Source organism: Equus caballus, chromosome 2 (assembly GCF_041296265.1).
Source record: "Equus caballus isolate H_3958 breed thoroughbred chromosome 2, TB-T2T, whole genome shotgun sequence".
Taxonomy (NCBI): Eukaryota; Metazoa; Chordata; class Mammalia; order Perissodactyla; family Equidae; genus Equus; species Equus caballus.
The window spans coordinates 52,324,331-52,337,214 of record NC_091685.1 but is presented as its reverse complement, the minus strand read 5'-3'; the positions used below and the strand labels follow the sequence as shown (position 1 = coordinate 52,337,214).

Below are 12,884 nucleotides of genomic sequence, written 5' to 3'. Positions count from 1 at the left end.
CTCCACTCCTTCCTTGTGCACAGGCACTCAGGGTCTCTGTTGGCATGAGCTCCAGCATCCCTCTCCACCACAGTGGTGACAGTGTGCGGAGTGGTAGCAGTGCCATGTGGCCCTGGCCTGGCCTGTGAGGCATCTTGCTTTCCACATACCTGCTTTGGAGAAGAGAAGCAACTTTCCCTAGAGACCAGGCTTCCTCCCATCACCCACCCAGCCCCTCTCCTGGAAGCCAGCATGGCTTTTCTGCTGCCAGACTGTCCTTCAGTCCCCGCTGACTTGATCAGGCTTTGGCTGCTGTTCATGGCCCCCATTCTCTGGGAAGAGTCCTCCAGAAGCAGGGAACGTGGGGAGGGATCTGGGGATGCAGCCAGCCCTGCACAGGTTGGGGGGCCCTTGGTGTGGGAAATGCATGCATTTCCCTTGCATTTGAGGCCTGGAATTTCCTCTGCCTCTTGCAAAAATTAAGCATAGATCTACCATATGATCCAACTATCCCACTGCTGGGTATTTATCCAAAGAACTTGAAAGCACAACGGCATAAAGATACATGCACTGCTATGTTCATTGCAGCATTATACACAATAGCCAAGACATGGAAGCAACCTAGGTGCCCATCAAGGGACAAATGGATAAAGAAGATGTGGTATGTATACACAATGGAATACTACTCAGCCATAAGAAATTATGAAATCCGGCCATTTGTGACAGCATGGGTGGTCCTTGAGGGTATTATGCTGAGTGAAATTAGTCGGAGGGAGAAAGTCAAATACCGTATGATCTCACTCAGAAGATAAAAATAACGACAAACAAATACCTAGCAACAGAGATTGGATTGGTGGTTCCCAGAGGGGAATCAGGGCTGGAGCAGGGCAAAAGGGGTGATTAGGTTCACATGTGAGGGGGTGGACTATAATTCATTTTTGTGTGTTGAACATGATGCAGTCTACACAGAATTTGAAATATATCACGATGTACATCTGAAAGCTATATAATGTTATAATCCAATGTTACTGCAACTAAAATGATAAAAAATAAAAACATAAATTAAATTTTTTTTAAATAATGAAAATTTGCCACCAAAACAACACAGTAATGATTCATAGAGGCAACATATTAAGAGGATACCAAAAGTGCAAATAGAATATTTACCACATATATATTTTTTTATTCCCAGACTGTGCTTTGTGACCTGCCTTTGCCTGGAGGAGTCACACCTTACATGCTAATAACAATTCTGGGCACAGTGAAGCGCAATGCAAACAGGTGAACAGCAAGATTAGCAAGTCTGTCTTATTTGCTGATTGGTTTAGAATTTTTAAAACTACACATTTAGAATCTTGGCTATACCACAGTACGGGATTATCCCATAAATCAATATGTATTCCCAATACGGGGACAACGTTTCCCTCACTGAATCTTAAACCAGAAGAATCAAGAATAAAACAGAGTCCTACTTTCTGAGGACAAAGAGGAAGAGCAGGAAACCCATTCTGTTGGTGTTTCCTGGCAGTGAAAGCCTTAGAGCTCAAGGAAACGTGGAGCTTTTGTAATGTGATGCCTGGCTGTCTCTCCACCTCTGCGCCATACATTGTGTAAAAAACCAAGCATGCACATTATGTCTACATGCCCATCAAAAACAAGGTGTGAAAACAAAAAGACCCCACTGGACATTGTTCTGAGTTGGTCTGAGTGCTTGAAAGTGATGCCACTCTGTCCTGATGTGTGTACAAACCTCCCCCCAGTTGTGCAGGTCACAGTGCAGTCTCGGACCTTGCGAGCTCAGCTGCCATTTCTATCTTCATAGTGGGGGCAACAGCAGGGTCACAGATTCCTATGGTGTTAGCCTGGTCTACAGCTGACAAGTGGCAGGATGGAGAACCCCAGTTTTCTGAGCAGACTCTATATACTTAGAAGATTTGAACAGATCCCTCAAGTTACAAGACTTCCTCAAAATAAATCAACCTTTGCCATTGGAACTGGGTTGACTGAGGTGAGCTAGGATGGGGTAAGATTGGAGCTAACAGGTAAATCCGTGCTGATCCATGGCTGCCCTGGGATGCCTGGGCCTGGTGATCACCACTGGTTATACCTACGTGTAAAACAAGAAGGCTAAGGATATCCTGAAGCTGTCCAGTACGCCCGTCCCTGAGGTCAGTGGTGCCACTAAAGCTACTGCAGCCATTAATTCATCTGTGTTTCTGGGTCTTATGACCAGGACACAAAAGGCACAAAGTCAAGCTATGCACACAGGTTTATTCAATAATTTGCAAACAGACTCCATGAGTGTCTGTCACCTTTTTCCTGGTGAATCAAAGGGAGCCACCTCCTCTGTTAGCAGGAGATAGACTCAGCTCTGATCTGATCATTTTACATCCAAATGGCCCACTCACTCCAACCTCCAGCCAGCTTCCTCTGGTTCCGCATGAAGGTCACCACCCTAAGCCAACTGCTACTTCCACACAGCCTGTACAGCTTCTGATGGCACAGTTCTTCCCTGCACAATAAAGCTTGCCTCACAGCAAAGTACAAAACATATATACCCTCTGCCTATGTCCTCGTCCATCTTTCCTCCCAACATAAGGTAGGACCCAGCACACCTTACCCTGTGCACACAGCACTCATGATTTGTTAATATCTGCTCTCCTCCCTGTACGACCCCTCTCATGCAGGACCACACTGATATACATATCTTTGCTTTATTTAGGGTTATTGCACTGGAAACTTTAGCTCCAGGAACACTAGAGATGCAGACTGACACTGCGGCCACTCAGAACTAATTCTGGTTGAAGTGGTTAAGGTGGTCTAAACTGAAAAAATTATTGCTTGGTCCTGCAAATTCTATTTGAGGAATTACAAGAAAAAAAGAACACTGAAGGCAGTAGAGATGACAGTATCTTGCTTTTCACTGCAGAGGAAATATAGGCATTGGATTTTCAGTCAAATACAAATTCTATTGCCATTGGCTATCTTGGTCTTTTCCCTGTGAATTTAATCATTGGAAGACACAGTGTGGTGTATGTGTTCATTACTGGGTGAATTAAAACATACAGAGAATCATTGTTAAAAGGTCTAGAGTGCAGACGTTGCTTTAAAACCAGAGCACATGCTGATTCTGTCAGTGCTCTATGGGGTTCGCTGAGACACTGAGGGGAAGAGTTAGTGATTCGACAGCCAGGACTTGTGTTTGCCTTGACATCCAAGTGCAGGAACTGGGGTCAAAAAGCCAAGCAGCACTTTCGTGGGGTTGGCCCCGTGGCCGAGGGGTTAGGTTCTCGCGCTCCGCTGCATGCGGCCCAGTGTTTCGTTGGAGCGAGTTCTGGGTGCGGACATGGCACTGCTCATCGAGCCATGGTGGGGCAGTGTCCCACATGCCACAACCGGAGGGACCCACGGCTAAGAGTATACAGCTATGTACCGGGGGGCTTTGGGGAGAAAAAGGAAAAAATAAAATCTTTGAAAAAAAAAAAAAAAGCCAAGCAGCACTTTCATTAGTTCCACTTGACATCATGGAATGTTTACCACATTTATTGTCACGACTTTACAACTTAGCATCGGAATACTGAACTTTAACGATGTTGTCTAGCTCTTGCTGTGTCAGGACTTGGCTTTTGGTTAACTATGAGGAAGCCGAGTATTTGAAAGCTCTTATTTACCATTAATAGGGATTAAAAGCAGGCTGGCAGGGCAGGAAGGAGGTAACCGTTATTCTCTGCAAAGTAAAGCATAAAGTGCCCTCAAAGTGGCCCGAAAACCTCTGTGAGAAAACCTTGAAGACCTTTCATGGGTAGAGGTGGTAAAGAGGGAATGACAGCTGACTAGAATGACGTGACCAAGACAACGAGGCAAAAAACTCAGCACGTTGTCTTGCTTCCTGTCAGATGCTCATGTATTACATCCAGTCCTTGGCCCAGTGTACCGTCAGTGTGATTTCTGTTTAGAAAATTGTCAGGTATTTATACAATGATTTGCTCTTTAGAAAGTTGCATGTTCTTCACTTGATACAAATGCACAGCTTGAATCATTTTACTAACTCTGGTCTTTGGTTTAAAACAGGCTTGCTTGAGATTTCAAGAGAGGGCATGAGTTCGCCTTCCACTGTAACCCGCGCTTCAGTGAGAACAACAGGGAAGCCATTGTTTGCATTACAAAGCTGGATAATATCTGGGGAAAGGAAGAAAGACAGGCAGATTTCCCCTTTGAAAGTGGTAAACCAAAGTAAGTTATTGCTACTATGAGATATTGAAAATGTCTGTTGCTCATGGGACTCGCTCTAAACCACAATGCCCTTGAAATGAATTTTCATCAGCTCTCCTGAGACACCTAACTAGGACATCTCCTCCCCATCCCAGGGGACCAGGCACTGCAGGCTGGAACAGGGCAGGAGCGCTGACCACAGGACCTTGGCACATGTCAGGATTTGGAGATGGCTCTTTAAGGAGGTGAAATGAGGTCCTGATGCAACGGGACTGGGGTCCTTATGAGAAGAGGAGACACAGATGCAGAGGAGCAGCCCCGTGAGGACGGAGGCAGAGACGGGAGGGAAGCAGCCACCAGCCCAGGGACCCTGGAGCCCCAGACACTGGAAGAGGCCAGAGGGACCCTCCCGTGGAGCCTCTGGAGGGAGCACAGCCCTGCAACCCTTGACCTCAGACTCTGGGCTCCAGGATGGGGTAGGACGGATCCCTGGGGTTCAAGCCCCTGAACGGCCCTTCACCTGGAACTCTCCAGACCTGCACTCTGCCTCACCCATCCAATCCCGTTTTGCAGACTTGGCCACCCCTCAGCCTGATTCCCAGGCCCCGAGCGGCCCAGGCAGCCCCGACAGGGCAGGCCGACGACCTGGGTGGGGGGACCGGAGGCAACTGCCCCCCACTAATGATTCCCCTAAACCCCATCTTCCCTCCGGCATCTGATATGCAGACGCCCTCGGCTCACGCCCCATTCCTTTATATCCAGGCCGATGACACCCGGCCCCCCCCCAGGGCTCCCCGGCCGAGCGCTCGGTGTCCGGGGGTGATTAACGCCCAGCTTGCTGCGTGAAAGATGTGAGTCCTGACTCGGTTGGGGGCCAAGCGGCCCCAATTAACACAGCAGTGGCTTTCATGTTCACCTCAATTAAGCCGGCTGCCGTTTCCTGAGTCGTTTCCCGGGCAGCGTCCCGCGGTGTTGGCCACACATCAAAGCGCCTCGTGGGCCACGCAGCAGGTGACGCTCATTTGCACACTGACCCAAGCAGGCGGGGGCGGGGGGTGCTCTGCGAGGGACCCGGAGCTGGTTGGGGTGAAGGGTCATGGGTCGGGTCCTCCAGGGAGGGTCCCTCCTGCCTCTTCTGCTCATCAAACCATGTGAGGCAGCATCTTGCATACAAAATGCAGGAAAACGGGCATGGATGTGAGTTCAGGGCCACTCTTCCTCAGAAAAAACTGATCTCTGATTCAAAGGATGACTTGGGTCTTGAGTCAGAGGCCGCTTCCCCCTTTGATGAGCCTGGTGGTGGGGAGAAAGGGGTGGAAATGTATAAATGTATAAATTTTGCATTGTTTGACAGGCGTCTTTACTTCTTTCAGTTTTTAAAAGAGTGCCATTCCTGTCTTCCATTGTAAAGACCAGGGAAATAAAAATCTAATGTTGAGACATAAAAGAGAAGCTTGAACAAAAGTTGACCTTTTAAAAGATGTTAATTGAAGGATTACGTATAATAGGAAAATTAGAAATAGCTTAAATAGCTAATACGAAGAGAGTGATTGATTTGTAATATATAGCATATGTAAAACATAAAACATATACAGCAATTAATTAAAACATTTTCTTTTAAAGAAAGATGTGGGTTTTTAATAACTGAAAATTTAACATTTAATTAGATCATCAGGGACATAATTAGATTGAGCTATTTGCAGGAATTTTTAAACTATTTTTTTTGTATAAAAACCATTATTACAATGCTGGTGGAAATTAAAACACAAGAAAGGGTCACACGATCTTGCCAGATCACCCAGCTCCTCCCAGGCTTTGTCAATATGTGTGTGTGACTTGTAAATAATTGCAGTCTGTCAACTCTGTATTTATACATTTTCAGAGATGATTTTGGAGATGTGTGTTTAAATTTTACAGAGATTTTTTAACAATGTTTTTAATCATATTTTATGAGTTCTAAAGCAGCATAAAAGAAAAATATTTGTCACCTTATATAAAACATCTACATAATAAAAATGCCAATTAACATATTTATTGTATTTCTGCTATGTTTTCTCAGACAGTTTCTGAGGGAAGAATCATCAACAGCTTTTAATTATTGCTGGAAGAAAGCAGCAATAAGTGGATGAGAAAAGAAAAGTTTGAGTGAGTTCTACTTTCTTTAAGTCTCCAAATGGACACTTAAGGGGGAAAATGCTGATCCAAAGCAATGGCTGACAGTGTTCCGGATTAAGTGAGAGCCTATTCATCCTCTAAACATGTAAGACTGATTGGGAAAATCTCTATATTTGTTTTCTAGAAAGACTCCACAGTTTATACTTGTGGCCAACTAATGTTAAATTTTGTCATTCTTACTAATTTTTTATAGCAATACCTCTTGCTCTTGATGTCTCAATACTTTAACTAAAAATGCTCATAATTTCTAATGGTAGATCCAAGGATATTGTTATTATTGTTGTTGTCATTATTAGTATTTTAAAGTACCATTTATTGAAAATCTACTATTTGCCAGGTACTGTAATATAATTTATCTTAAAACTCCATGGAGAAGAGACTGTTATCAAACTGAGGTTTATGAAGGATTACGTCTCTTGCCCAAGGCCATATATGGCCTTCAACCTTTGGATTTAAAACAGTGGCAGGGTAGAGATTAAAACCCAAGTCAAAGCCCACACTCTTTGCCACTATCCTGTACACATCTTGGGCCGCTGCTAGACACACCGGAACCACCTGTTGGATATGCCAGAAACATCTGCCGGATACGCTGAAACCACCTGCCAAATATGCCAGAATCAGGTCCCGGACATGGTGGAAACACCTGCCAGACACGTCCAAATCACCTGTCCGATACGCCAAAACCATGTGCCACACAAGCCGGAACCACCTCGTGGACACATCTGCTGGATACTCCAGAAACAGGAAAACCACAGGACGGAACCAGGTGCCAGACAAGTGTGAAGCCCCTTCCAGACTAGCCTGAACCACTTGCTGGACCAGCCTGAATCACTTTATGGACATTCCAGAACCACATGACCAGCACGCTAAAACCGAGTGACTGACACGCCACAACCACCTGCTGAGCACACCTGAACCGGTCACTGTGAAACCACCTGCCGGATACACCAGAACCAGGTGCCGGACATGCCAGAACCACCTGCCAGATACACCAGACACAGGTGTCGCACATGCTGAAACCAGGTTCCCAACATGACTGAACCACCTGCCAGACACGTTGGAGCCACCTGCCGGATATGCCAAAAACAGCTGTTGCACATGCTGGAACCAGGTGCTGGACACACCTGAACCACCTGCTGGACAAGCTTCAACCACCTGCTAGACACAAGGGACCCACTTGCCGGACATGCCGTCATCACCTTCAGGAAATGCCAGAACCATCAAGTGAACATGCCGGAAGCACCAGCCGAACATGCCAGAGCCAGGTGCTTGACAAGCCATAGCTGCCTGCCAGACACACTGAAATCACCTGCCAGATATGCCAGAACCAGGTCCCGGATACGCCAGAACCAACTTCCAGGCAAGCCAGAAAAATCTGCCAGACACGCCAGAACCACCCCTCAGACTGGCCAAAACCACGAAAGTGAAATGACGGGATCATGTCCTGGACATGTTGTAGCCACATGTCAGACACGCTGGAATCAACCGCTGGACATACTGGAACCAACTGCTGGACACCCCGGAAGCACCCACCGCACATGTCAGAACCACCTTCTGGACATACTGGAAACTCATGCCAGACAACAGGAATGCCCTGCCTGACAAGCTGGAACCACCTGAATGACATGCCAGTACCATTGGTCGGACATGCCAAAACCAGCTGCAAGACAAAACTGAAACACCTGCCAGACAAGACTGAACCACCTGCTGGATACACCTGAACCACTTGACAGACACTCCAGAACCGCATTCCAAGCATGCCGGAACCACATGTCCGATATGCCAGAAGCAGGTTCCAGAGGTACCGAAACCACCTTCAGGACAGGCCTGAACCACCTGCTCGACATGCCTGAACCACCTGACCGACATGCTTCAACCACCTGCTTGACTCCCCGGAACCACCTGCTGGACACCTGTTGGATATGCCGGAACCAGGTGCTGCATACACTGAAACCACCTGCCAAATGCCCCAGAACCAGGTGCCAGACATGGCGGAACCAACTGCCAGACATGTCCAAATCACCTGTCAGATATGCCAAAACCATGTGCCGGTCACACCAAAAGCACCTCCCGGACACGGCAGAACGAACTGCCAGATACGCCAGAAACAGGTACAGCTAGGCTGGAACCAGGTGCCAGATAAGCCCGAAGCAGCTGCTGGACTAGCCTGAACCACCTCCTGGATGAGCCTGAACCACCTGCTGGACCATCCTGAACCACTTTACGGACATTCTGGAACCACATGCCAGGCACGCTGTAACCAGCTGCCCAACACGTAAGAACCACCTGCTGAACACGCCTGAACCACCTGCCCGACACGTGGGAACCACCTGCCGGATACACCAGAAACAGGTGTCACACATGCCGAAACAAGGTGCCGGACATGACTGAACCACCTGCCAGACATGCTGGAGCCACTTGCTGGATATGCTAAAAACATGTGTTGCACACCCCGGAACCAGGTGCTGAACACGACTGAACCACCTGCCGGACAAGCCTCAACCACCTGCTGGAAGTGACTGAACCACTTGCAGGACATGCCATCACCAACTTCAGGACACACCAGATCCATCTGGTGGACACGCCAGAAGCACCAGCCGAACATGCCGGAGCCAGGTGCTGGACACACCAGAACTGCCTGCTGGACACACCAAAATCACCTGCCGGATATGCCAGAACCAGGTCCCGGTTACACCAGAACCGACAACCAGAGAGGCCGGAAAAACCTGCCGGTCACATCGGAACTACCAGTCAGATACGCCGAAACCACCACCCCAATTTGACTGGATCAGGTCCTGGACATGTCGTAGCCAGCTGCTGGACACACTGGAATCACCTGCCAGACATGGGGGAACCAACTACCGGACACCCCAGAAGCACCCACTGGACACGTCAGAACCACCTTCTGGACATACTGGAAACTCATGCCAGACAACAGGAACCCCCTGCCTGACATGTTGGAACCACCTGAATGACACACCGGTACCACTGGCCAGACATGCTGGATCCACGTGCCAGACCAAACTGAACCACCTGCCAGACAAGACTGAACCACCTGACAGATACCCCTGAACCACTTGACAGACACTCCAGAAACACATGCCGAGCACGCCAGAACCACCTGTCAGGTATGCCAGAACCAGGTGCCGGACACGCCGGAACCACCTTCCAGACATACCTGAACCACCTGCCGGATATGCTGAAATCACCTGCCAGATACCCTAGAACCAGGCCCCTTATATGCCGGAACAACCAGCCAGACATGCCGGAATCACCCACCAGAAACAGTGGAACCACCACACAGATATATCAGAACCACCCACCAGACCCTCCAGAAACACACCCCAGACACACCGGAACCACCTGGAACCACCCACTGGACACACTGGAACCACTACTCAGACATGCTGGAACCACCAACCAGACACACCGAACCAACTTCCGGACACAGCAGAAGCACCCACCAGACACCCCAGAACCATCTTCCAAACGTACCAGAACCACATACTGGACACACCAGAACCACCTGTTGGATATGCCAGAACCAGGTACCGGATACACTGAAACCACCTGCCAAATAAGTCAGAACCAGGAGCCAGACACGACAAAAACACCTGCCAGACAAGCCGGAACCACCTGCCTAACATGCCAGAACAAACTGCCGGACATGCCAAAATCACCTTCTGGACACGCCAGAAAGAGTTCCTGGATATGCCAGAACCAATTTCCATAAAATGCTAGAACAACCTGCTGGACATGCTAGAATCAACCACCGGACACATCGGAGCCACCTTCCTGACATACCAGAAACTCATGCCAGACACACAGGAACCCCCTGCCTGTCATGCCGGAACCACCTGAATGACATGCCAGTACCATCGGCCAGACATGCCATAACCACCTGCCAGAGAAAACTGAACCACCTGCCAGAAAAGACTGAGCCACCTGCTGGACATGCCTGAACCACTTGACGGACATTCCAGAACCACATGACAAATACGCTGGAACCACCTGCAGTACAGGCCTCAACCACCTACTGGACACGCCTGAACCACCTGGTGGACACACCGCAACCACCTTCTGGATGCGCAGGAACCATCTGGTGGACATGCTGGAACCACCTGAATAACATGCCGGAACCACCTGACTAACATGCCGGAACCACGTGCCAGACACGCCAGCACCACCTGCTGGAAACCCCGGAACCACAGCCCAGACATACTGGAAGGACATGCTGGACATGCAGGAACCAACTGCTGCACACACCTGGACCACTTGCTGGACACCACCAAAGCACATCCTGGAGAGGCCTGAATCAGCTGCTGGACACGCCCAAACCACCATTCGGACACTTCAGGACCATGTTTCAGAAATGCCTGTACCACAGGACGGCCATGTCTGGACCATGTGCCAGATGCATCTGGACCAGCTGACAGACATGCCTGAACAACCAGCTGGACACCCCGGAACTACCTGCCAGGCATACCGGAACCATCCACTGGAAACGCCTGAATCACCTGCCTGATATGTTGGAACCAACTGCCGGAAATGTTGGAAACAACACCCGGACAATCTGCAACCACCCATTGGAGACACTAGAATCAGATCCTGGACACACCGGAAGCACCTGCCGGACACTCTGGAACCACCTTCTGGAACCACTGGAATCACCCACCGGATACGAAGGAACCACCTTCCAGACACACCAGAACCACTTGTCAGATTCGGTGGAACCAGGTGCTGGACATGATGAAACCACCTGTCGGATATGCCAGAACCAGGTGCCAGACACGAGAGACCCACCTGCTGGACAAGCCGGAACCACCTGCCTGACATGCTGGAACAACCTACCGGACACGCCAAAATCACCTGCCTCATACACCGGAACCAGGTCCTGGAAAAACCTGCCAGACACACCGAAACCACCACCTGCACACTCCGAAACCACCAACCGGATTCTGGCAGTTCCTGCAGGTGGTTCCAGCGTGTCTGGCAGGTGCTTTTGGTGTGCTGGGACCTGATTCTGCCATCTCCGGTGGGTGGTTCCAGAGTGTCCTTGTGGTGGTGTCCAGCAGTTGGTTCCAGCGCGTCAGGCAGGTGGTACAGGCGTTTCTGGGAGGTGCTTTGGGGGTGTCTGGCGAGTGGTCCGGGTGTGTCTGGCAAGTGGTTCCAGCATGTCTGGCGTGTCCTTCCAGTATGTCTGGCCTGTAATTCCTCATGTCCAGCCAGTGGTTCTGGCGTGTCCGTCACCTGGTTCTGGCATGTTTGGCAGGTGGTTCTGGCAAGTCCACCAGATGGTTCTGGCTCATCCTGAAGGTGGTTATAGCATATCTGGCAGGTGGTTCAATCATGTCCAGCAGGTGGTTCAGTCTTGTTCAGCAGGTGGTTCAGTAGTGTCCAGCACCTGCTTCTGGCATGTGAGAAAGCTGTTTCTAGCATATCCAGCAGGTGGCTCCAGTGTGTCCGGCAGGTGGTTCAGTTGTGTCCAGCACCTTGTTTCTGTGCGTGCGACACCTGTTTCTGGCATATCGGGCAGGTATTTCTGGCATGTCCAGCAGGTTTTTCACTCAAGTCTGGCAGTTGGTTCAGGCGTGTCCAGCAGGTGGTTCTGGCGTGTTGGGCACCTGGCTCCAGCATGCCCAGCATGTGATTTGGGAATGTCTGTAATGTGGTCCTGGCTGGTCCAGCAGTGGTTCAGACTAGTATGGCAGCTGCTTCAGGCTTGTCTGGCACCTGGTTCTGGCCTGTCCTGGACCTGTTTCTGGTATATCTGGCAGATGATGCCGGTGTGTCTAAGAGGTGGTTCCGGTGTGTCTGGCAGATGGTTTTGGTGTACTCAGCAGGTGATTTGGAAGTGGCCGGCAGGTGTTTCCTCCATGTCTGGCAACTGGTTCTGGCGCATTTGGTAGGTGGTTTCAGTGTATCCGGCACCTGGTTCCCCCATATGCAAAAGTTGGTTCCAGCATGTCTGGCAGGTGGTTCCGGGGTGTCAGACCAGAGATTCCACCATGTTTTGCAGATGGATCAGTGCTGTCCAGCAGGTGGATCAGTCATTCTGGCAGTGGGTTGCAGCATATCTGGCGGTGGTTGTGGCGTGTCCAGAAGGTGGTTCTGTCGTGTTCGGCAGGTGGTTCTGGTGAGTCAAGCAGGTGGTTATGGCATGTTTGGCAGGTGGTTCAGGCGTGTCTGTCAGCTGGTCCAGGTGCATCTGGCACATGGTCCAGGCATGGCCATCCCGTGGTCCAGGCATTTCTGAAACATGGTTCTGACATGTCCGAAAGATGGTTTGGGCGTGTCTGGCATCTGATTCAGTCCTCTCCGAGAGGTGCTTTAGGGGTGTCCCACAGGTGGTCCTGGTGTTTCCAGCCAGTGGTTCAGCGTGTCTGGCACATCATTCGAGTATGTCTGGTCTGGGGTTCTGGTTTGTATAGCAGGCAGATCCAGCGTGTCTGGCACCTGGCTCCGGCATGCTTGGCAGGTGGTTCTGGCATGTCCGCCAGATGGTTCCGGTGCATCCT

The 12,884-nt window shown here is 49.8% G+C and overlaps 1 long non-coding RNA gene across 1 annotated transcript; it reads left to right on the top strand.

Annotated features, from left to right (window-relative positions):
* The first annotated feature begins 4,015 nt into the window (after window positions 1–4,015).
* Window positions 4,016–12,494, top strand: LOC138923236 (uncharacterized). Its single transcript, XR_011436596.1, has 3 exons — window positions 4,016–4,212; window positions 6,251–6,451; window positions 6,704–12,494. It is a non-coding gene; the product is annotated as an uncharacterized lncRNA (long non-coding RNA).
* Window positions 12,495–12,884: the final 390 nt, after the last annotated feature.